The sequence below is a fragment of the Chiloscyllium plagiosum genome, chromosome 16, assembly GCF_004010195.1.
Source record: "Chiloscyllium plagiosum isolate BGI_BamShark_2017 chromosome 16, ASM401019v2, whole genome shotgun sequence".
NCBI classification, from domain to species: Eukaryota; Metazoa; Chordata; class Chondrichthyes; order Orectolobiformes; family Hemiscylliidae; genus Chiloscyllium; species Chiloscyllium plagiosum.
Genome location: NC_057725.1, coordinates 38,757,412 through 38,779,775, shown reverse-complemented (window position 1 = coordinate 38,779,775; position 22,364 = coordinate 38,757,412). Strand labels below are relative to the sequence as shown.

The following is a 22,364-nucleotide window of genomic DNA, read 5'->3' as shown; positions in this document are numbered from 1 at the left end:
GGCAAGCCTTTACTAATCAGATTCCACTTCCCATAATCCAGCACTCTCCCCTCATACAATATAAGTATTGCCTTTCCCCTTTGTTATACTTGCAAATTGTCCTGCTGAATTCAAGATGTAAAGCTTCAATGAAATGAGTCTTTAGTCAGAAAAAAAATCCCATTAAATTAAATCCATTTAGCTTGTCTCAATCCAAATAATCTTTAGTGTAAATTAGAACATAAAACCTTCAGTAATTGAATGATATGCAGGCAAGCTGTAAACTTTCCCGTCATGCCAGTGACCCTGATTCACTGAACAGTGCATACTAGGAGCAATACCAATCATATCTGAAAATGAATTACCATGCAAGGACTGCACAAAACACTATACAGGACAACAGGAAGACAGCTAACGATTCGCATCCATGAACACCAACTAGCCACGAAACGACATGACTAGCTATCCCTAGTAGCCACACACGCAGACGACAAGCAACATGAATTCGACTGGGACAACACTACCATTATAGGGCAAGCCAAACAAAGAACAGCCAGGGAATTCCTAGAAGCATGGCACTCATCCACAAACTCCATCAACAAACACATCGACCTGGACCCAATATACCGGCCACTACAGCGGACAGCTGAAACTGACAACCGGAAGTGGCAGGGACAGGCCACTATAAATGCCGGAGGAAACACCACAGAAGCGCTTCACAGGAGGCTCCCAAGCACTGAGGATGTCACCTAGACAGGGGACGAAACGTTTGCAACAAAAACTTCCAGCTCGGCGAACAGAACCACAGCAACAAGCACCCGAGCTACAAATCTTCTCACAAACTTTGAATGAATTACCAAACGAGTGTAGCTACAACGCAGCACTACATGCATGCTAAAACAGCAGAAACACTATAAAATAGACAGTGCTAAATGATTCTCTCACTAAAGGATCCGATTGAAGTTCTTTGGTTTTGCCATATCCAGTCAGAAATAATGGTGCACAATTAAATAACTAACTCCTCATCTATCTCTTCAGTCTGTCAGTCTGACATTAGTCCTGATTAAAATGTTAGAAGCTATTTGCATCAAATGGTGTCTTCAGAAATCAAGCAAGATACAATCCCATGTGCCTGTGATGCTACAGATTGTGGACACCACACAATCCACCTTGGCCTCCTCCTGCGCATCCCCTATTACAGATGCCAGTCTTCAGCCAATTCAAATCATCCCATGTGATAGCAAAAAATGGCTGAAGGTACTCGATAAACAAAGACTATGGGTCCTGCCAACCTCCAGCTGTGGTATTGAAGACCTGTGCTCTGGAACTGCACTCCTAGCCGAGCTGTTCCAATACAGCTCCAACACTCATTTACCTGATAATTGCGCATGTATATTCTGTCCACACAAGGTATGGATTGGACCTGTTACCTCTTACAATCAGATTACTCTCAATTACCAGCAAAAGGATTGATGGTGCTGTCAATGACGTATTGAGTGGCGCTTACTCAATCATAACCTCCTTACCGTTATTCAGAGTAGGTTTTACCAAGGCCACTCAGCTCCAGACCTTGTAACAATCTTTGTTTAAAATGAATAAAAGAATTAAACTCTACATGGGAGTCAGAGTGACTAACCTTGATATTAAGGTAGCATTTGACCGAGTGTTGCATCAAGGAGCCATGGTAAAATTGAAATCAATAGGGATTTGGGGTCAACTCCTCCGGGTGGAGTTATACCCATCACAAAGGAAGACCATTTTAGTGAAAACTGAAATAACTGCGGATGCTGGATATCAGAAACAAAAACAGAAATTGCTGGAAAAGCTTATCAAATTGGGTAGTAGTGTGGAGAGAAATCAGTTAACATTTTGGGTCCAATGACCCTTGCTCAGAACAAGGAAGACTATTTTAGTTGTTGATTTCCTCTTTGTAGTGCCAATCATCCTAATCAATGACTTCCCCTCCATCCTAAGGTCAAAAATAGGGATGTTCATTGAGCAATCATCATCGTTCAGCATTATTCATGATTTCTCAAATACTGAAGTAGTCCCTGCCCACATGCAACAAGTCCTGAACAACATTCACGCTTGGGCTGATATGTAGCAAGTAACATTTATCTCTCACATATGCCAGTAAATAGTCATCTCCAATGAGAGAATTTCACAATTTTACTATCACTTAGCTCCCATTATTAACATCCTGGGGGTTGCTGTTACCAGAAATTCAACAGGAAATTCTGTGTAAAACTGGCCTCTAAATAAGGTCATTGTCTGACTATCCATCATTTCTAACGCAGAGCATTGGAATACTCCCTACTTGCTTGGATGAGTCCAGCTTAAACAATGCGATGACTTTGAAATTCATGCTTCTAGGCTTCACTCCATTTTTACAATGATCTTTTGAGCTTTGCTCTCTTTCATGGGAAGATTTAAGTTTCCTTTTATCAAGGATAATAAAACTTAGAGAAATTGGACGAATGTGTCCACGATTAGCTGAACCTCTGAGGTAGACACGGCTGACAGTAGAACTTAGTGATCAATAAACCTTCAATTTTACTATACTGTACGTGTACTTATCCTTAAAATCACTTCATAGTGTCAGATAATCAGACGTTAATGAGAAATACAGATTGAGGTGAAACAGTCAATTAAAGCAAGCTGGATGCAAACAACAAACTTTACAGATTCATTTAAAATTATTTTGAAGCATATGGTATCCAGACACTCATAGGTTTCATAGAGATAAACAGGTGAGGTGAGGTAATCTCTCCGGGTTTGTATTAGGTGTAGAAAAAAAATGCTACACCTGAATGTTATCATCCTTCACCCCAATTACACCTTGAAACAAAACGCGAATAAAACATATGATATAAGTACATTATCAGATAAACGGTAACAAAGAGATGCAAATTGCCTGAAGCCAAACTCACAAAACACTTTTACGAAAGCAAAGAAAGAAACGCATTAAACATGTTTCTGGTGGGTAGCTGGGCATGTCTGTGAATACTTGCAACACAATAGCATTATTCATTTAATCTTAATGCATTTAGGGAAAGCCTGCATGTTAATATTCTTTTTAAAAAGAGAGATTTGAGGCGTGGAAATATTCTGAGAATCGTAATGCGTTATTGCTTCCTTTTTCACATGAAACAAGTTAATGCGGTATCTTCAGATGAGCCACTTCCATACTTTTGAGGGGAGAACGGTGTGTAAGCTCCTTCGCTCCTGCTGCTTCGGAGAGGGAGGAGGAGCAGAGCTCTTGCAAAAGTTTTTAATCAAGAGGCATATGCTGTTTCATGGAACCCTCCCAGAACTGCAAGCAGGGACAACAGTTGCCATGGTGACTAGCCCAGCCTGTCAGCATTCTGCAATCAGTGGAAGTGTGCTGAGAAGGTCATGTGAGGGAGTTGTGGGAAACCCAGTAGGTATCTGAATCCAAACTACTGTTAGTAGCAGTTCAGCTAATAGGAAGGTTTGTCTGGGAAATATAAACCGGAATGGAGGGGAGAGGAAGGCACTGCGTGTTGCAGGTAATAAAAAGGAGATCGCTGCTTACTTTAAGGTTTATGGTACGGTTGTTAACGCTGGTTTTCGGCTTTCTAGAACCCCGCCTCCTTGTTTTCACCAGCAAAATAGCACATTCAACTTTGGAAAGTGATGTCATGTTGAAATGAGCAGTTGGATACTATTAGACAAATAGATAAAAATTAAATATTAACTAAATGTACATGTAATAATGTTTACCTATTTGCTGTAGGGCTAGCTTTACAGTTTTTTTTAAAAACTTACTTTTCTAATAAATGTGATCATTTGGTTGCTGTTTCTAAACAAAAATGCTTTGAAATATGCTGGACTTGCATTTTTTCAGATGTTCTAATGTTGTTTGTTGTAATTTTTATTTAATCTTGTCAAACCCCATTCCTAGCCTGGACTGTCAATCTCTTCATTTAAAATGGTGAAGAAGACAGTCCTTGTTTCACTATTTGATTTAGCTTTCCCATTAGCATGTGGATTACTGTTCAGTTCATTGGTATTCTTGGCCATTTTCCTTCTCTTATGTCCCTGGGTTTGGGCAAGTAGGGCACTGTGTCACTTTCTTGCATTTTCTATACAGTGTGCCTTTTGTCTACTGCCAAACAATGAAGTGTGGCTGTGATTGGTTCAGTTTTGTTTTGTGCTGAGTGGGAGATGTTGCTGTGGCCTTTGCTGTTCCTTGTACCCAGTGGAACACCTGGAACTAATTGAAAGTAAAAGCAGCCAAGACTGTGGAGGCATTTCTACCTCCGTTGTAGACTCACTCCCACGTTAGGAGAATGGAGATGGAAGAGGTCCTTTTTGTCAAGATATATCAACCTCCTCATTCTTTGTATTAAAATACAGAAAAGAGCCAGTTCTTGCCTACTTCTTGTGACCGCATAGAGAGAGTTCTGGATTTCAGGTTAAGTGTGCTATTATAAGGTGCATTTACTACATTTCCTTTTTTGTTTTTGCTGACTTAAGAAATTTCCACTCCTTTTTTGAAACAGGAAATGTCTGCCTTGCATCAAGTTTTCCATCTCTGTCCAGCTTTTTGGACTTATCACTGTAAATTTAATCAAAACTTTGAGGAAGGGCACCTGCTTGACAGGTGTGTTATGAACTATGTGTAAATGATTTATTCCAGACTTCAAAATGATGGAATCTGTGTTCAATTAATTGGTTATATTTAATTATTTATCTGTTTATAATGTTGCAAAAGTTGATTAACTTGTGTTAAGCTTGTGTTTGAGTTTTAAGATTTTTTTTTTTGTGCATTTCATTGACAAGAAAAGCATTTGACATCCTAGTGATACAATAATGACCTTGAAAATATACTCATGGAGCTATCCCAACCCTCGCATCCTAATATTTGTGCTCTGGAAAAAAGACTTTTTTTTTCCCCCAGAATGTAGATGTATCTTTGCATCTGGCTTCTATTTAAATGATGAATTTAATAGCTGAGTAAAAATGAGTTATGACAACTTTAGGCATTGCTGGTTAAGCCAGCATTTATTGCCCATTCCTAATTGCTTTTGAAGGAGGAGCTGAAGGTTTGAATCATTACCCTCCATTTGGTCTAGGTTGATCCACAATGCCATTAGGAAAGGCATTCCAGGATTTTGATCCATTGACATGAAGGTATGATAAAATTCCAACTCAGGATGGTGAGTGACTTGAAGGGAAATTTGCAGGTGGTGGTATTTTTTTTTAATGTTGAAATGTAGGATATCAGCTTGTCTGGGAAATTCATTCAGCCTTTCTAAATTCATAATTGTAACATCTTTTGCTCCAGGGCTGTAGCTGACGTCAAACCGACGTGTGACCACAATGTGCTTAATGTATCATTATAGGATAGTTGTTACCAGGTGTAGCACAATTACTGAAAGGTGTTTATGAATTTGTGCTCATCTCCAGGTAAACATATTATTCAAGTACTGAAGGTGTGATGCTTGGTTGCAGGTGCCAACTTTCAGGTCAGCTTATAAACTCAGATTCTGCCATCTGTTTTGGTGTGTTCTTTCTAAAAGAAAATGTCCATGCCATAATTGGGAGAAGAGCAAAAAGTTCTCCCTGTCTTCTGGCCAACATTTCAATAAATAACATCAACAAAATTCAGTCTTGTTTGCTGTCCTTATTGTGTAAATATTTGCTGCCATTTTATTTCCAAGTTGGTATCGTGTATGGCTTTGAAGAGAGCTGGAAGGTGGTGGCATTCCCTTTTTCATTTTGCTGTCCTTGTTCTTATAGCTGGTAGAGGGTCTGAGTTTGGAAAGTGCAGTTGAAGGAGCCTTGGTGTATTGCTGCGATGCATCTTGTAAATGGTGAGCACCACAGGAGTGGTGGAGGGGGCCAGTTAAGCATGCTGCTTTGTCTTGCAGTGCGTCCAGCTTTGAGAGTGTTTTTGGGACTGCACTCACCCAACAAGTGGAGAATATTGCATCAAACTTTTGACTTGATTTTTGTGAATGGTGAACAGACTTTGGGAGTTACTTGCTGAATTTGCAGTCTTTGACATGCTGTACATTATTTAAATCACTAGTTCAATTCAGTTTCTGGTCAATTCCAATTTCCACGGTTTTGGTGGTGGGGAATTCAATGATAGTAGTGTTGTTGAATGCCAAAGGGAGATGGGTAGATTCCCTCCAGTTGGATATGAACATTCCCTGACATGTATGTTATGAATATACTCTCCTAAAATGTGACTGCTGACCAGGTCTTGCTGCATGCAGACAGTAACTGCTTCAGTACTTGAGCAGTTATGAATGATGCTGAATACTATGCAGTCATCCGAGAACCTCAATGATTTTGATTTGATGTTGGAAGAAAGTTAATTGAAGCAGCTGAAGATGGTTGGGTTTGGGACACTACCTTGAGGAACTTTTGTGATGTTTTCCCAAGAATGAATCAGATGGCATCCAGAAACCACAATTGTCTTGCTTTGTGCTAGATATGATCCAAATGAGAATATTCCCACTGACTTAAGTGTGAAGGTTTTTTGATGTTTACATTCAACCACATGTTGTCAAGGGCAGCTGCTTCTTGCCTCAGGAACTTCATTCTTATAGTTCTCTCCCTGGGAATGATTTGTGGCATTAAGCCTCTTTATAACCTTGAGGTAGGAATTAATGGAGGCACCATGTCATCTGTTTTTTGGGTAGGTCAGCAAAATGAACTTGCCTGGAAAGAGCTGTCATTATCCAGTTTCAAGGGCCTCAAAGCTGAAGTCCAGCCTGTGACACAATCAGGCTGGGCAGACAGTGGCTGAGGTCCTGAAAGACAACAAGCAATCTGCACAGGCTTGCCTCTTACAGTCCCCACAAGATGAGCCCCCACCCTCCCATCTACAGGGTTAGTCCATTAGGTGGGCCTTTCTACCAATGATTTATTTGGAGTCATAGTTGGAAAGTGACAGATTCCTCATCCACCATTACCCACCTGTCACCAATTCGTCATCAGCTTGTTAGTTTTGACCCTGAGATGAGCTTCTGAACTAATAGTCAACTTATTACTAAGAATGTGTACTTATTTCCACTTAAGTAACTTTTTATTCCTGTTTATTATTGAAACTGTCATTCATGCATATGCTTTCTCCTAGATTTGACAACACTAATGGTTTCTGAGCTGCTCTTAGGATCCAAAATTCTGCTATCCTTGCATTAATTTTGCAGCAAGTACTATTCACTCCTTAGCTTGCTGGCGTAAATTCACTACTGGTCAAGCAAAGTCTTGATGTTAAAATTCACATCTTTATTTCCCAATCCTTAGATGGTCTGTGTCTCTCTTGCCTCTAGGATATCTGAATTCCTTGAATTCAGGCTCTTGATCATCCCTGTCTCTTTAATTGCTGCACTGTGATGGCCATGCCTTCATCTAGCTCAGTTCTTAGCTCTAGAATACTCGTCTGTCTGTCTCTTTAAAACACACGTTAAAATCTCTTCCTTGACCAAGCTTTCATCATCCGAGCTACAATATCTCTCTTATAGCCTGGTGTCATATTTTGCTTGATGGTCCTGTGACTCACCTGAGACTTTTATGTTAAAGGTGCTATTTGCCATTGTTTGCACTTGGATTGTGATAGGGTATGAAAGTAAATGGAATCTAAACGAAACATCAATGAGTCAATGCCACTTGACAGTACTTTTCACCAGTTTCTTGATTGTGGAAATTGGCTGGATTGGATTTGTTTAGTTTTTGGTTTATGGATAGGAAATATCTTCATCTGTATGAAGACACTGGTCAAACTCTTGTTCCTTCCATTCTAATGAAATGACCCCAGCAGCTAATTTACGAGGTGGGTGGATGGTGAATGGGGATCTCACCACTTTCCCAACTATTTCTTTCATACAAACATGAGCATATGAATTAGGAACAAAAGTAGGCCATTCAGCCCCTCCAGCCTGCCCCATTATTCAAAACAAGTAATTGCTGATGTTTGTCTGTAATCAGTATAACAATTGCTTGGCTGTCATTTTCAAGCGTCGTTTTTACAAAAGAGGTTTGGAAAAAAATTGAAGAATGGAAACTGCTGACAAACAAAATGAGCATCTCAGTAAGCCAGTGGATGTGTGCTATTGAACAAAGGTTTTATGGGAGGAGGTTAAAAAATAGTTAACTAATGTTTTATGTCTATATTTGTGTATGAGGGGTGTTTAGAAAGGAGTTAGTTTTAACTCATAGTAAACCTGGTCTGTGTTTCATATTGACCTGGATCTATCCAACAATAAATTGGAAATATTGTGCACTTTTGATAAAATGTTTTAACTTTTGGCAACTCCTCCAGGACCACTAGCACTAGATTTCTATGTACCAGTGCGGTTTTAAAAAAATGTCAGAGTAGCTTAATGAGATCAAAGAGTCTTTTTGGGATAGTTTCTGAGAACATCACTTTTTGAAGCTGGCTTCTCTTTCCCCCCCCCCCCCCCCCCCCCCCAATTAAATATTAGCAACATGATGAAGACACTCAGGTAGCAGTGCTAATGTAGTGATCTTTTAAGTTTCGTTTGTGGAAAAGAGGAGTGGCCAAAATTGGCATTTATAGAACATACAGAGCATAGAACAGTACAGGCTCTTCAGCCCTCAATGATGTGCCAATCTTTTATCCTAAGGTCAGACTAACCTACACACTCTACATTTTACTACCATCCACATGCATGTCCCTCATGCATGTAACTCTACCATTGCTGGCAGTGCATTCCACACACCCACCACTGTGTAAAGAACCTATCTCTGACACCTCCCCTAAATCTTCCTCCAATCATCTTAAAATTCTGCCCCCTTGTGAAAGCCATTTCTGCCTTAATTCTGGCTATCCACTCTATCTATGCCTGTCATCAGCTTGTACACCTCTGTTAAGTTACTTTTCATCCTCCTTTGCTCCAGTGAGAAAAGCCCTAGATCTCTCAACCTTTCTTCATAAGACATGCCCTCTACTAAAGGCAGCATCCTGGTAAATCTCCAAAACTCTCTTAAGCTTCCACATGCCTCCTATAATGAGGTGACCAGATCTGGACACAATATTCCAAGTGTGGTCTAACCAGGGTTATATACAGCTGCCAGCATAACCCCGCGGCTCTTAAACACAATCCTCCTGCTAATGAAAGCCAACACACCATACTGATGACATGAAAGTAGAGCCAGCTGAAGTGAACTGGCAAATGAGATTGAGTAGAATATCATCAATAAAATTGCAATTCCAGACACTTTTTTTTTTGGATCTTTCAAAACATACAGGATAGATGCTTTCAACAAGAGAGGAAAGAAATTCAAAGAGAGCACCCACCAACTGTGCTTCACTAAAGGGGTTAGTATCAAAATTTAAAGGACAAGTATATAATTGTGCCAAATGAGTGGTGGATGAGCAGATTGGACAGGATGTAAGGAATAACAAATAATCACTAAACGCGTAAGGAGAAATCTGTATGAGAAAGTTAGCTTGAAATATAAAAACAGTAAGTTTTCAGTAAACAGTTTTTTAAAAAAACTGATCCTGTAGAAAGTGTGTTTTCAGAATTCATAATGAAAAACAAGAAGATGGCAGTTGAATATATATTATCAGTCTTCGCAATAGAAGTTAGAAGTAACATCCCAGAATTGTTAGTAATTCAAAGGGAGGGACAAACTCAAAAAATACATTTACCCCGTGAAGTGCATGAGATATAATCCAAATTGTTGGAGCTGTTGGCCTGGGTCTTGATGGATTTCATCTGAAGATCTTTAAAGAAGTTGCTAGTGAGACAATTAATGCTTTGGTTTTAATTTTCCAAATCCCCTATATCTCAGGGAGGTTCCATTAGATTGGCAATTAATGGGGATGGCAGTGGGGGGAACTTCTTTTTATTCAAAAAGCAAGAGAGACAGAAAGCAGGAAACTACATGCCAATTAGCTTGACGAGTTGTGTGGAAGATATTAGGTATTATTGAAGACATGGCAGTGTACTTAAACATGGTTTCACTTTAACATATCTTTTATAACTGTGAATTTCATTGGAGAAGTAACATGTTGGATAACAAACTTTGCTTTCCACAAAGTGCTTAGTAAGGTGCCACATCAGTGGTTATTGTGTAAAATCAAAGCTCATAGTATAGGGGATAATGTCTTGGCATGGATAGAATGGTTAGCTAGCAGGCAGCAGTTTAAAAATTGATCATTTTCTGGTTGGTAAGATGTAATGAATGGTGTGCAATAGGGATTGGTGCAAGACCTTAACTTCTGACAATTTATGTAATTAACTTGGAAGATGGGACTGAATATATGATTGCTAAACTTCCTGATATTACAAAAATAGGCAGGAAAGTAAGTTGTAAGAAAACATAAGACTACAAATAGACAGGTTGTGAGTTGACAGTGATATGACAAATTGAATAAATGTGGGAGAATGTAAAACTGTCCATTTTGGCAGCAAGAATAAAAATAACTGTTATCTAAATAGTGAGAGTTTGTAGAGCTCTGAGATAAAGAAAGATTTCATGCATTAATACTGACGGTTAGTATACAGGAGCAGTAAGTAAGTGGGTAAGGAAATAATACACCTCGCAATAGAATTCTGAATCTAAAAGTAAGGAGATTTTGCTTCAAGTATAGAAAGCATTGATGAGACCAAATCTGGTGTCTTTTGTGCAGTATTGGTCTCATTTATTGAGGGATGTAAATTAATTAGGAGCAGTTCAGAGGATAACTAGACCAAGGTTTGCCAGGCCATGCTTGAATCTGTTGGAGTTCACAAGAGTAAGAGAGAACTTGAATGAAAGTCTTGAGGGATCCTGACAGTGGATTGTTAATGTAACACCTCCCTTTTTTAAAAAGAGGAGCAGACGTATATTATTGTACAAGATATGAGTAGGGCCATTTGACCCTGCTCCACAATTCATTAGAATGGATTCCCCTACAGTGTGGAAACAGGCCCTTCAGCCCAAGAAGTCCACACCGACCCTCTGAAGGTTAACCCACTCAGACCCATTTCCCTCTGACTAATGTACCTAACACTATGGGCAATTTAACATGGCCAATTCACCTGACCTGCACATCTTTGGACTGTGGGAGGGAAACCCATACAGACACTGGGAGGATGTGCAAACTCCACACAGTTGCGCGAGGTTGGAATTGAACCTGGGTCCCTGGTGTTGAGGCAGCAGTGCTAACCACTGAGCCACCGTGTTGCCATTATGGTGATGGCTGATTACTGGCTTAGGACCCTAAACCCACTCACCATACCTTGATCCCTTTAGCCACAGGAGTGATGTAACCTCCTCCCTTGAAAACAATGCTTTGGCCTCAACCACTTCCTGTGGTAGTGAATTCCACAGAATGACCACTTCCTGGGTGCAGGAATTTCAGTCATCTCAGTCCTAAAAGGTTTACATTTTTTTTTCATAATCTTTGACACCTATTTCTGGATGCCCTCAGCATTGGGAACCTCCTTCCTCCATCGAACCTGTTAGAATTTTATTGACTTCTGTGAGATGTACCCCCCCACTCCCAGCACCTCCCATTTATTTAAACTCCAGTGAATGTAATCCTAATGAATCTAATCTCTTTGTACATCAGTCATGCCATCCCAGGAATCAATATGGTAAACCTTCACTGTATTTTCTCTATAGCAACAGCATCCTTCATCAGATAAAGAGACCAAATGTGTGCATGGTATTCTAGGTATGGCCTCACTAATAATAAATGCAGCAAGACCTTCTTGTTCCTGTCCTCAAAACCTGAATGCCAACATACAGTTTGCACCTCTTACTGCCTGCTGCACCTGAATGCTTACTTTCAACAACTGGTGCATGAGAACACTCAGATCTTGTTGAACATACCGTGCTCTCAATTTACAGCCAGAAGAAAGTGAGGATTGCAGATGCTGGAAATCAGAGCTTAAAAATGTGTTGCTGGAAAAGCGCAGCAGGTCAGGCAGCATCAAAGGAGCAGGGGATTCGGCGTTTCGGGTGGCTTATGCCCGAAACGTTGATTCTCCTGCTCCTTTGAGGCTGCCTGACCTGCGCTTTTCCAGCAACACATTTTTAAGCTCTCAATTTACAGCCAGTCAAGTAATAATCTGCCTTTCTGTTTTTGCTACCAAAGTGGATAACCTCACATTTATACCCCATCTGCCATGCATTTGTCCAAATCACACTGCAACATCTCTACTGCATCTGCCCATTTCACTCTTCCACCCAGCTTTCTGTAATCTGCAGATTTTAAGATATTATATTTAGCTGTCTAATCAAAATGATTAACATAATATATTGTGAATAATGGAGGCCTGGTGCTGATGACTGCATTACCCCATTAGTCACTGCCTGCTGTTCAGAAAAGGATGAAGGTAACTGTATTCTTAATATTTGTTATTGGGAAAATGTGAGAGACTATAAATTATGTAATAGAGAATTTAGGAATACATATTGAGCAGAGTCAACATGGTCTTTTATAAAGAGGGAATCATGGATCAGTACTGGAACCACAATTAATAATGTCTTGGATGAAGACATTGAATGTACAATAGCCAAGTTTGCAGGTGACACAAAAATAGGTGGAAAGGCAAGTGGCGAGGATGGCACACAGTCTGCAGAGGGACATAGACAGGTTAACTGAGAGGATACAGACATGATGGATGCAATGAGAATGTGAGGTTATGCCCATTTTGGCCATAAGAATTGAGGAGCTGAGTATTATTTAAATGGAGAAAGATTACATAAAGCTACAGTAAAGGGATTTGGGGGAGGTCCTGCATAAACAACAAAAGTTGGTATCTAAGATAATTGGGAAGGCAAATAGAACATTGGCATTTGTATCAAAGGGAATGGAGTATAAAAGTGCGGGAGGGGTGAGTCTTTATTAAAACTGTACAAGGCAGACTATAGCTAGAATACTCAGCAGTTTTGGGTTACTTTTTAATCTCAAAGTTTATACTGGCATTGGAGACAATCTGGACAAGTTCATGAGGCTGATCCCAGATAGGGAGGGATGAATGCGAGGCAGCCTCATTGAAACATACAAGATTTTATGGGGGATTTGACAGGTTAGATGCAGAAGGGTTGTCTCCTTTTATGGGAGAGTCTAAGATATAATCTCAGAATAAAGCTATCCATTTTGGATAGGGATGAGGAATTTCTGAGGGTAGCAAGTCTGGCAAATTCTTTATGCAGATGGTTGTGAAATCTGCTTTAAGCATGCTTGAGGCTGAGAGACTGATTTTTAAAAACAATTTTAAGGGTTATGGGGGAAGAGACAGGAAAGTGGAGTTGAGGATTATCAGATCAGCCATGATCTCACCAAATGGGCTGAATGGCTAACTTTGGCTCTCATGTCTTGGGATCATGGAAAAAATGCTTCTGTTGTGGCAGAACAGAACTAGGGGTCACTATTTATTGAAGAATAAGGGATCACTATTTTAAGACAAGTTTAAAATGTTTCCTCATGCAGGGTCATGAGGCTTTTGAACTGTTCCCTAAAAGCAGTAGGAGCGAAGTCTTTGAATCTTTTTGAAAGCAGAGGTAGATTCTTGAGTATGGGGTGAAAAGTTATGAAACATTAGGTGGGAATGCAGAGTTATCAAATCAGCCCTGGTTTTACCGCAAAACATACTCGATTAAACGTCTTCAACAGAAGAATGAGGGGAATCTTATAGAAGCATATAAAATTATGAAGGGAATAGATAAGATAAAAGTAGAGAGGATGTTTCCACTGGCAGGTGAAACTAGGACAAGAGGGCATAGCCTCAAAATTAGAGGGAGCAGATTAAGGACTGATTTGGGAAGGAACTTTTTTACTCAGAGGGTTGTTAATCTCTGGAATTCCTTGCCCAGTGAAGTAGTTGATGCTACTTCAGTAAACATTTTTAAAGCTAAGATTTTTTTTTTAAACAATAAATGAATTAAGGGATATGATGAGGGTGTGGGTAAGTGGAGCTGAGTCCATGAAATGATCAGCTTTATCTTATTGAATGGTGCAGCAGGCTTGAAGGACCAAATGGCCCACTCCTGTTCCACTTCTTATGTTTTATGTTCTAACAATTCAATCTTAATTTTTTTTCCTCACTAGAGCGTTTCTAGGTGTAGCTAGACCTCTGTGGGTTATTGGGCATGCAGAGGACAGAATACAATAATATAATGAGAATTTATAGCCTGTCTGCACAGGGCTTTCACTTGAGATGAATGTAGCAAACCTGAGATAAGCCAAATCTTGCATTTTTCAATTAATCTAAAATGACAAAACAAAGCAATCTAAATGAATCCTTTTGAAATTTTGTTCAAGTTCTTAACTGTAGGGTAATGCATTGCAGGAAATAGCTCATTTGAAATGTTAAGAACAGAGGCAGAAGCAGCTTTGTCACAAAGCTCCTTGAAAATAATGACTATTTTGGAAAGTTTTAAAAACAAACTTTGTTTACACCATTTTCTTTTGGTTTGATGTAATATCTTTAAAATACTACCAGATTTTCTTTAGATCTAGCGTACAAAATTAAAAATCGCACAAATAAACCTATTGGACTATAACCTGGTGTTGAGATTTAAAAAAAAATCATTCATGTTCTCATTTCCAGTTTTGTAAATTTAATGTCATAGTCCATGATGGAGAATGGCTGCTAGTTGTAATCCAGATTGAGGTCTTGGCTGCTGTCAGTTAGAAAATACTACCAGTGGAAAAGTGGAATGAAGCTTTGAGGTTGTCAGAGATTAAAATATTAACTGCTAAAATAAACAAAAACCCAGTTTTTCAGAAATTGGTGTCAGAATTAAATGCAGAAAGCATTTAAAATAAAGGCTCGAATTTAATAGCTACGGAAGATACAATGTAGTTGTTACACTGAAGGTTAACTTTGATCAGGACTGGGAATATAACATTCTTTGTAATAACATTTTCAGGATAGACACAGATGAGGGAAAGGTGACAGGATCCTTTGCTGATACTATCATGTCGCTTAATTTTGTAAAATTTGCAGTGGGTTGTGTTAAGAATCTGCAAGAATGGAGTTAAAAAATGGAAAGAACAGTACAAAGTTTGTTCTTTTACAGGCTCATAGATATTGAGGAATGAGATGGAGGAGGGTCTGCAAACAGTTCAGATGGTTATAACTAAGAAACATGGTATTCTAATTAATTATCCTGGATATATTGGTGGGAGAAAAGTAGCAAAGTTTGGCGTCAGCAAATGTAATTTAGACTGAGTACAAAGCTACTTCCTTGATCAATATGATTTGCGTCCACCAAAGGAAGAAGTGTTATCGCATTTAGGACTGGGAAGTTCAAAGCTCAGTGCGATGAGAAGTGATCTGATTTGAATTAATGGTAGAAAAGTTTGCAATTAGTTCAACTGATGATGAGAAATCTTCTAATATGAAATGAGTAGAGTGCAAATTAATGCATATGTCTATGGAGATCAGCGGCGTATTTTAAAAAAAATCAGAAAAGTAAACAGATGAAGACTGGTCTGTGATAAAATTGCAGTGAAATGTATCCTCCTCAATGTAAGAAGGTGGTGAAAAACAATAACTAAATGCAACTCCACATTCCCAGCAATGTGCTTGACTGAAACTGTTCTCTAAAATGGCCCACCAAATCCTGGTTATTCTAAAAGGCTTCAGAATATTGGAATAAAAATAAACCCAAAAGAACCACCCATCGTTGATCTCAGGACCAAAAGAAAGAAGAGTAACTAACTCTCTACGAAGTCCTCACCACAAAATGGCAAATAGTTTTTTTTTTATTGGAAGAGCTATCTAGGACTCAAATTGTCATTCTAGCATATGTTCCACAGTAGGGCAAGACCACCGGAGATGGCATCTCTGTGGTATTATAGTCAGGATGGAGAGATACTGGCAGTCTTCAATATTGTCTCTAACTCTGGCTGCACAAAGGCTGACATCAGGTCAAACTTGGATATATCAATGCAGCCTCTCTGTCTAATGACTGTCTCCCACCATGTTGCATATAACTTTTTGAATAAGCAGTGAGGGTGGTATGGGTAATGTCCATAGCCAGTGTACCTATCGAGTCACCTTAGTAAACCCTTCAGGCCTCAACGGCCAGGTTTGACCTTCAGCAGGTAGTCCAGAAATGGGTATAAGCACCTATTTAATGTTGTCTTGACCTATATAACTGCCGCAGATCCATATAACCAGGAATCGTTCCTTGTTCAACAAAGAATGCAGGAGTACGCCAGGCAATGTGTCAAAGTAGTGAAGGTGCAACTCGGGAATACCAGCATGCTAAACAGCAGCAAGTCATGGAGTGACCTGATCCCACGACCAGTCGATCAGGTCAAAATTGAAAAGTGGTAGACCGTTAGACCTCTAAACAGAAAAGGGGAAGCTTTGCAAATATCCCCATTCACTGATAGGAGAGCTCAGCGTTGCAGTGCAAAAAGCAAAGCTGAAGCCTTACACGAGTCTTAAAGTAGAACTGCCAAATAGGCAATCTATTTTGGTCTCTTCCTGATGTCCCTCGCATAATAGATGCCAGTCTTTGGCTAATTCCATTCAATCATTGTGATATCAAGATATGGGCTGTGTGTACACAAAAGGCCATGAGCACTGATGATGATCTGACTATAGAAATGAAATCTTATGCTCCAGAAATGGCTAGAACAATAATCTCTACTTGAATCATAGAATCTCCACAGTGTGGAAACAGGCCCTTTGGCCCAACAAGTCCACACCGACCCTCCGAAGAGCATCCCACCCGTACCTATTCACCTACCCTATTACTCTACATTTATCCCTGACTAATGCCCCGAACCTACACATCCCTGAACTATGGGCAATTTAGCATGGCCAGTTCACCTAACCTGCACATCTTTGGGTTGTGTGAGGAAACCAGAGCACCCAGAGGAAACCCACGCTGACGCGGGGAAAATGTGCAAACTCCACACAGACAGTCACCCGAGGCTGGAATTGAACCTAGGTCCCTGGTGCTGCAAGGCATTGTGCCACCTGATGGTGTGGAAAACTATCCAACCGTGCCTGTTGTGTTTAAAAGTATGACTGATCCCACTCAGCCACTTAAAACCTCATTCTTCTACACTCAACCATCAAAGTGATGGCAGGTATCATTGACAGCTGTGTAAATGCCACTTAATAGCACTGTGACCTACTCATCGATGTTCAATATGGGCCCAAACCAAGGCCACTTGGCTTCAGACCTCATTGCAATCTCGGGACAAAAGAGCTGAATTTCCAAACGTGAGCAGCTGCGCTTGACATCAAATCATTGATAATCAGGCGGAAAACTTTTTTGTTTTCTCCTGGGTGAAGTCATACCTATCACAAAGGAAGGTGGGTTCCTCAGTTTCATGTCCTAGGCTCAATCACCTTTAGCTTCATTTCAACATTTTCCCTTCTATCTAAGTCAGAATGTGGATGTGCAATCATCATTGAACAATAATGAACCATTTGCAGCCCCTTGGGGCCTGAACCATTTCATGCCAAGGTGCTGTGCTGGAAAATATTCCAGCTCGGGTTGACAGATGGCAAGGAACATTCACTGTACACAAATGTCAGGTAATGACTATCATCAGAGAGCGAGAATCTCACCATCTCTCCTTTGCAGTCAACAGCCTCACCATACCCCACAAAGATTGTCCCACCAATTAATGTCTTTAAGGTAAAAGAAAGGATTTCAAAGGACTTATTTTGAAGCATGCCTGATAGCAAGAAAAATAATGGTATAATTGGAGATTAAAGGAGCCCAGATTGTTTGTTGGGATTGAGATGAAGGTGCATGCCATTTGGAGACAACAGCTGTAGCCTGTTTGCTAACAGGTCTCCAAAGTAACACAAATGTTGAGAATGTGTCTGATTTTAGGCATTTGTAACTTTTAGCATCCATTTATTTCAAAGATAAAGAGCTGAAATCTCAAGAGTAGTTAATCAGCATTTCTGTTTGAATCCAAATTGTGTGTGATTCATAGGTCATTTCCATGGCGATATGAGAGGGTAAGAGTTTCTGAGATATACCTGAAAACTACCAGAGAATTTTCATCTGCAAGGTTTTGGCAGAAGGACAACAGCTAGAGACACCGACAGTTAATTACCAAACTTTGTTTAAATTTAAAACAGACTGTGGACTCCAGTCAAGTTGCTATCCTGAGAAATGCATCTTTAAGAATGGATGTTGCCTAGTTTGTTCAGTTAAAACAGGTGTAGTGTGTGTACATATTCTTTCCCTCTGTAATCTGAGGTAGACTGGTACTGAAAAGTTCTCAAAATTGGTGGCCTTTGATTTATTTAATCTGTGAAATATGCATCAAGAATATGGACGTATCAAAGCTATCATAGTCATAGAGAGATATACAGCACAGAAACAGACTTTTCTGCCCAACTTATCCATGCCAACCAGATATCCTAAATAAATCTAGTCCTATTTGTCCCATATCCTTCTAAATCCTTCCTATTCAGGCACCCATCCAGATACCTTTTAAATGTTGTAATTGTACCAGCCTCCATCACTTCCTCTGGCAACTCGTTCCACACATGCACCACCCTTTGCATGAAAAAGGGTTACCTCTTAGGTCCCTTTTAAATCTTTTCCCCTCTACCCTAAATTTATGCCCTCTAGTTCTGGACTACCCCACCTCAGGGGAAAGATCTTGTCTATTTACTGTATCCATGCCCCTCATGATTTTATAAACCTCTAGAAGGTCACCCCTCAGCCTCCAACGATCCAAGGAAAATAGCCCCAGCCTATTCAGCCTCTCTATAGCTCACAAACTCCAATTCTAGCAACATCCTTGTAAATCTTTTCTGAACCCCTTCAAGTTTCATAACATCCGTCCTATAGCAGAGAGACCAGAATTGCACACAATATTCCAAAAGTGGCCGAACCAATGTCCTGTACAGTCACACCATGACTTCCCAACTCGTGTACTGAATAAAGGCAAGCATACTAAACGCTGCCTTCACTATCCTATCTACCTGCAACTCCACTCTCAAATAACTATGGATCTGCATTCCAAGGTCTCTTTGTTCAGCAATGCTCCCAGGACCTTACCATCAAGTGTACACGTCCTACTTGATTTGCCTTTCCAAAATGCAGCACCTTTATATTTATTTAAATTAAATTCCATCTGCCATTCCTCAGCCCCTTGGCCGATCTGATCAAATTTCTCATTGTACAAACACTCAAATGAGCCCAAGGTTCCCACTTTTGATCTTAATAACTGCTCAGTTTGTTGTCTCTTTTTTTTTTACTCCAGAAGGGTAAGATATCACAAATTTGAGAAATAGATAAAACTACCAGTTTCAAGTTGCTTCTATGCAGTAACAATATGTAGTGTTCACCACTAACAGGATTCTACATATGAAAGAAAGGTCTGCTTATGATACAAATGAATAATATGGTTTATGAATTTCCGAGCCAGTATGGTGTCAGTTTCATAGGAAATAAGTCTCAACTACTGGCAAATGATTTCAAATAACATGTCCCTTCAGATATGCACAACAGGCAAGATACTGCCCATACTCAACCAGTCATGCTTGCACATCTCTGTCCAATATTTGTTATTTTCAGTATTTACTAAGTAACCCTGCTAACCAATTTAACATTCAGGATCAGAGATGTGCATTTGTGTGTACTAGAAGCTCCATCTTTTAATAGACAGGGTGGCAAGAACATATACACACGCTGTCTGTTTCAGTTGAACAAAATAAGTGACAACTATTGTCTGGTTTCATTCCTTATGCCAATACCTGGATCAACTGCAGTCAATCTGCCTGGTTTACATTTAAGCACAAATGATGACTGAACTTAACAAACTGGTGCATTCTCCAGGATAATGCCTTTACCATTCAAACCATGCTGTGGTCATACAATATAAAAATGTTAGTTTACTTTACATATTCGTTCTTGTGAATTGTCCCAGTTTTAGTACAAGGTGAAAAGCTTTGCCAAAATGTCTTCAGCAGTGCTAAAATTTCTGTTATACCTGATGGATGCAATGCTGTCAGCTAAAATCTCTGGGTCCATGTGAAATTACTGCCATTTTAAAGAACAATGTCATGTATGTCTGTGAAGTATGTTTTCTTGGTTATGCTAAGGTTGAAAGTTCTGCTTTCTGGTTTGAGATGTCATTGGCCTGCAAATTTGGAGTTGGTGGTTTAATGTTTTGTCACAACTAAAATCTTTGAACCATGAATCTTGCATTCTTGCTGGAAGTTTGGAATTCTTTTTAAAAATAACTGATTCCTATAAGGATTGTGACACGAAGCTTGAGATTTATCAATATTAATGTGTGACTTTGAACTTGCATTTGCTTCTTGTGGTTTTCTGACTCATGAAAGGTCTGTGGGAATCGGTCAGTTTCTGTTTTGTGAAGCAAAGTGGCTTAAATTGAATACAAAAAACTTTTCAATATTCCCCAGCCTGGAACCCAAAGAGGAATTAGATCTATCCTTTCCTGAACTGAAAGTACATCTCATTCCACTTCTGTGGATTAAATGCAAAATTACATGCTGTGTAGACCTTGATAATGCTCCCATATTTCCCTGGAATAAGGGGGAGATAATTTACAAGAGTAAAAAATAAGCTGACTTCTTTGAAGGACAGGGCTGATTTGAAAGGCTCAGTGGCGACAGTGCCAGTAAATAGAACTGTTGTGTTCAACAAGGAAGGGGGTGGGGGGTGTTTGGTCTCAGCGTATGCAGAAGGGAGGGTCGTTTCAGAGTAATTTCTGCCCTGACTGTCTCAATCTGCCTAAGCTTCAGCCTTTTGAAAGCAGCAAATGTTTCATTTTATGTTTTTCAAAAAATGTGAACAGTTTGAGAGTTGGGCCTAAGGAAAAGAAAATGAATTATTTCCATCTGGTTCACATTGTGCGATGAAGAGACTTTCTGTCTGAGAGGACAATGTGCTCAGAATGTGAGCAGCTGGGAGGGTGACATTGCTGGCGACAGGGGACCGCCTTGCAAAGCTCCATACTCTGAAACACTGCAGGAATGTCTTAGGAATGTGATCACGGCTAAACATTCAACAACATGGTGAGTGGACAATCAGTAGATTCCTTGCAAGTATCTTCTGACATAACATTGCCTTTTTTTTAAAAGAATCAAAACTGTCTAATTTACTTCAAATTTTGCAGCTTAATTTCCTCTGATACTGTCCTTGATTTATTTCAAATGAATAAAGAACTCTGAGTGGAAAGAATTGTGTACAAATACAGTAGTCAGTCTGCTTAAAAGGAAATAGGACCTGTTGACTTTTTTCCAACTTTCTGACCTTTTGTTTTGTTCCCTTCATTTTGCTGGGGCACAGTGCTGTAGGCAACCGGAGTCCTTACAATATTTTTGATCTTTTCATTTCTTAATTATTTTCTTTTAGGCAGGGAGCATTGGTGACTGTTTACTGTGAGGGAGCCAAGGTCCAGTTCTCACCTGTCCATGTGCAATCACTTTTCAGCAGGAAGGTGGACCTGGCTGTGGACCTGGAATGGGGACTAAAGCTTTGATTAGATATTGACGCATATAACCCTTCACAATTGCTTTTCTGGCTGAGGTCAGCTAACTTGACTCAGACTTGGTATATTTTGGACTATGCAGTTAACTGCCATAGCAATTTGCATCTTTACCCTCAGTTAGTATGCAGAAAGATTTGTTTTCTTGAGTTGAACCAGAATCCCTTTAAGACCACAGGAATAACAACAGCTCATTTCCCACAAAGGGAGAGCGCTATATATTTTTCATCCTTCTGATAAGAGATCCATTTCCAGCTGGGATGAATGAATAATCAGGCGGATTGGCGATTAGGAAGATTTTCAGTTAATAAACAGTTGTCTGTAATAGAGCAAACAAAGGAATCATTGAGGTGGGCAGCATGAATGTCTTGGAATCATGTGCCTTCTATGAAGTTAATGTTGACTTGGTTTCCAAAAACAAAGGTCATTCAATGATGGGCCTAATAAGGTCAGTCATCCTATATATTAGGGCTGGGGCATCAGAGGGGTAAAGGGTCCAGACCATAATTTATAAGTGTGAGATGAGAAGTGCGGTACAGAGCAGTACCAGAATTCTCCCAGTGCTCAAACAATTCCACAGTCTGATTAGTATCAGCTGCTGTCTTTCATTCAGCTTAGTTTTGCCCAGAGGAAAACCCTTTTACTCCAAACAGGAATGTTTTTTCTGTGAGGGGGTTCGAATAGAATTAACCCCCATTGGGTTTTACTCAAGTAAATTTTAAGACTATTTCTGGCCTGTTGCCCTTCCTGAGATGTTGCTGTAATTGTGTTGTTCAAGCTAATTGTGTCTTCATATGGTGGAAAGTGAAATAAGCTGCATTCAGACTACTGGTTGTCACTTATGGCTTGGGTCATATAGTACAAGTGATTTATTCAGGATGTAAATAAATTGCATTAAATCTCTTTCACATTTTTGCAATATGTATTGTCA

The 22,364-nt window shown here is 39.7% G+C and overlaps 1 protein-coding gene across 1 annotated transcript in view; it reads left to right on the top strand.

Moving 5' to 3' along the window:
* The first annotated feature begins 3,289 nt into the window (after positions 1 to 3,289).
* Positions 3,290 to 22,364, top strand: part of dennd2b (DENN domain containing 2B) — a 354,188-nt gene continuing 335,113 nt past the window's right edge. The window contains exon 1 of the mRNA XM_043705852.1: positions 3,290 to 3,509. The gene's annotated coding sequence lies outside the window, so the exon portion shown is untranslated. The remainder of the gene's footprint in view (positions 3,510 to 22,364) is intronic.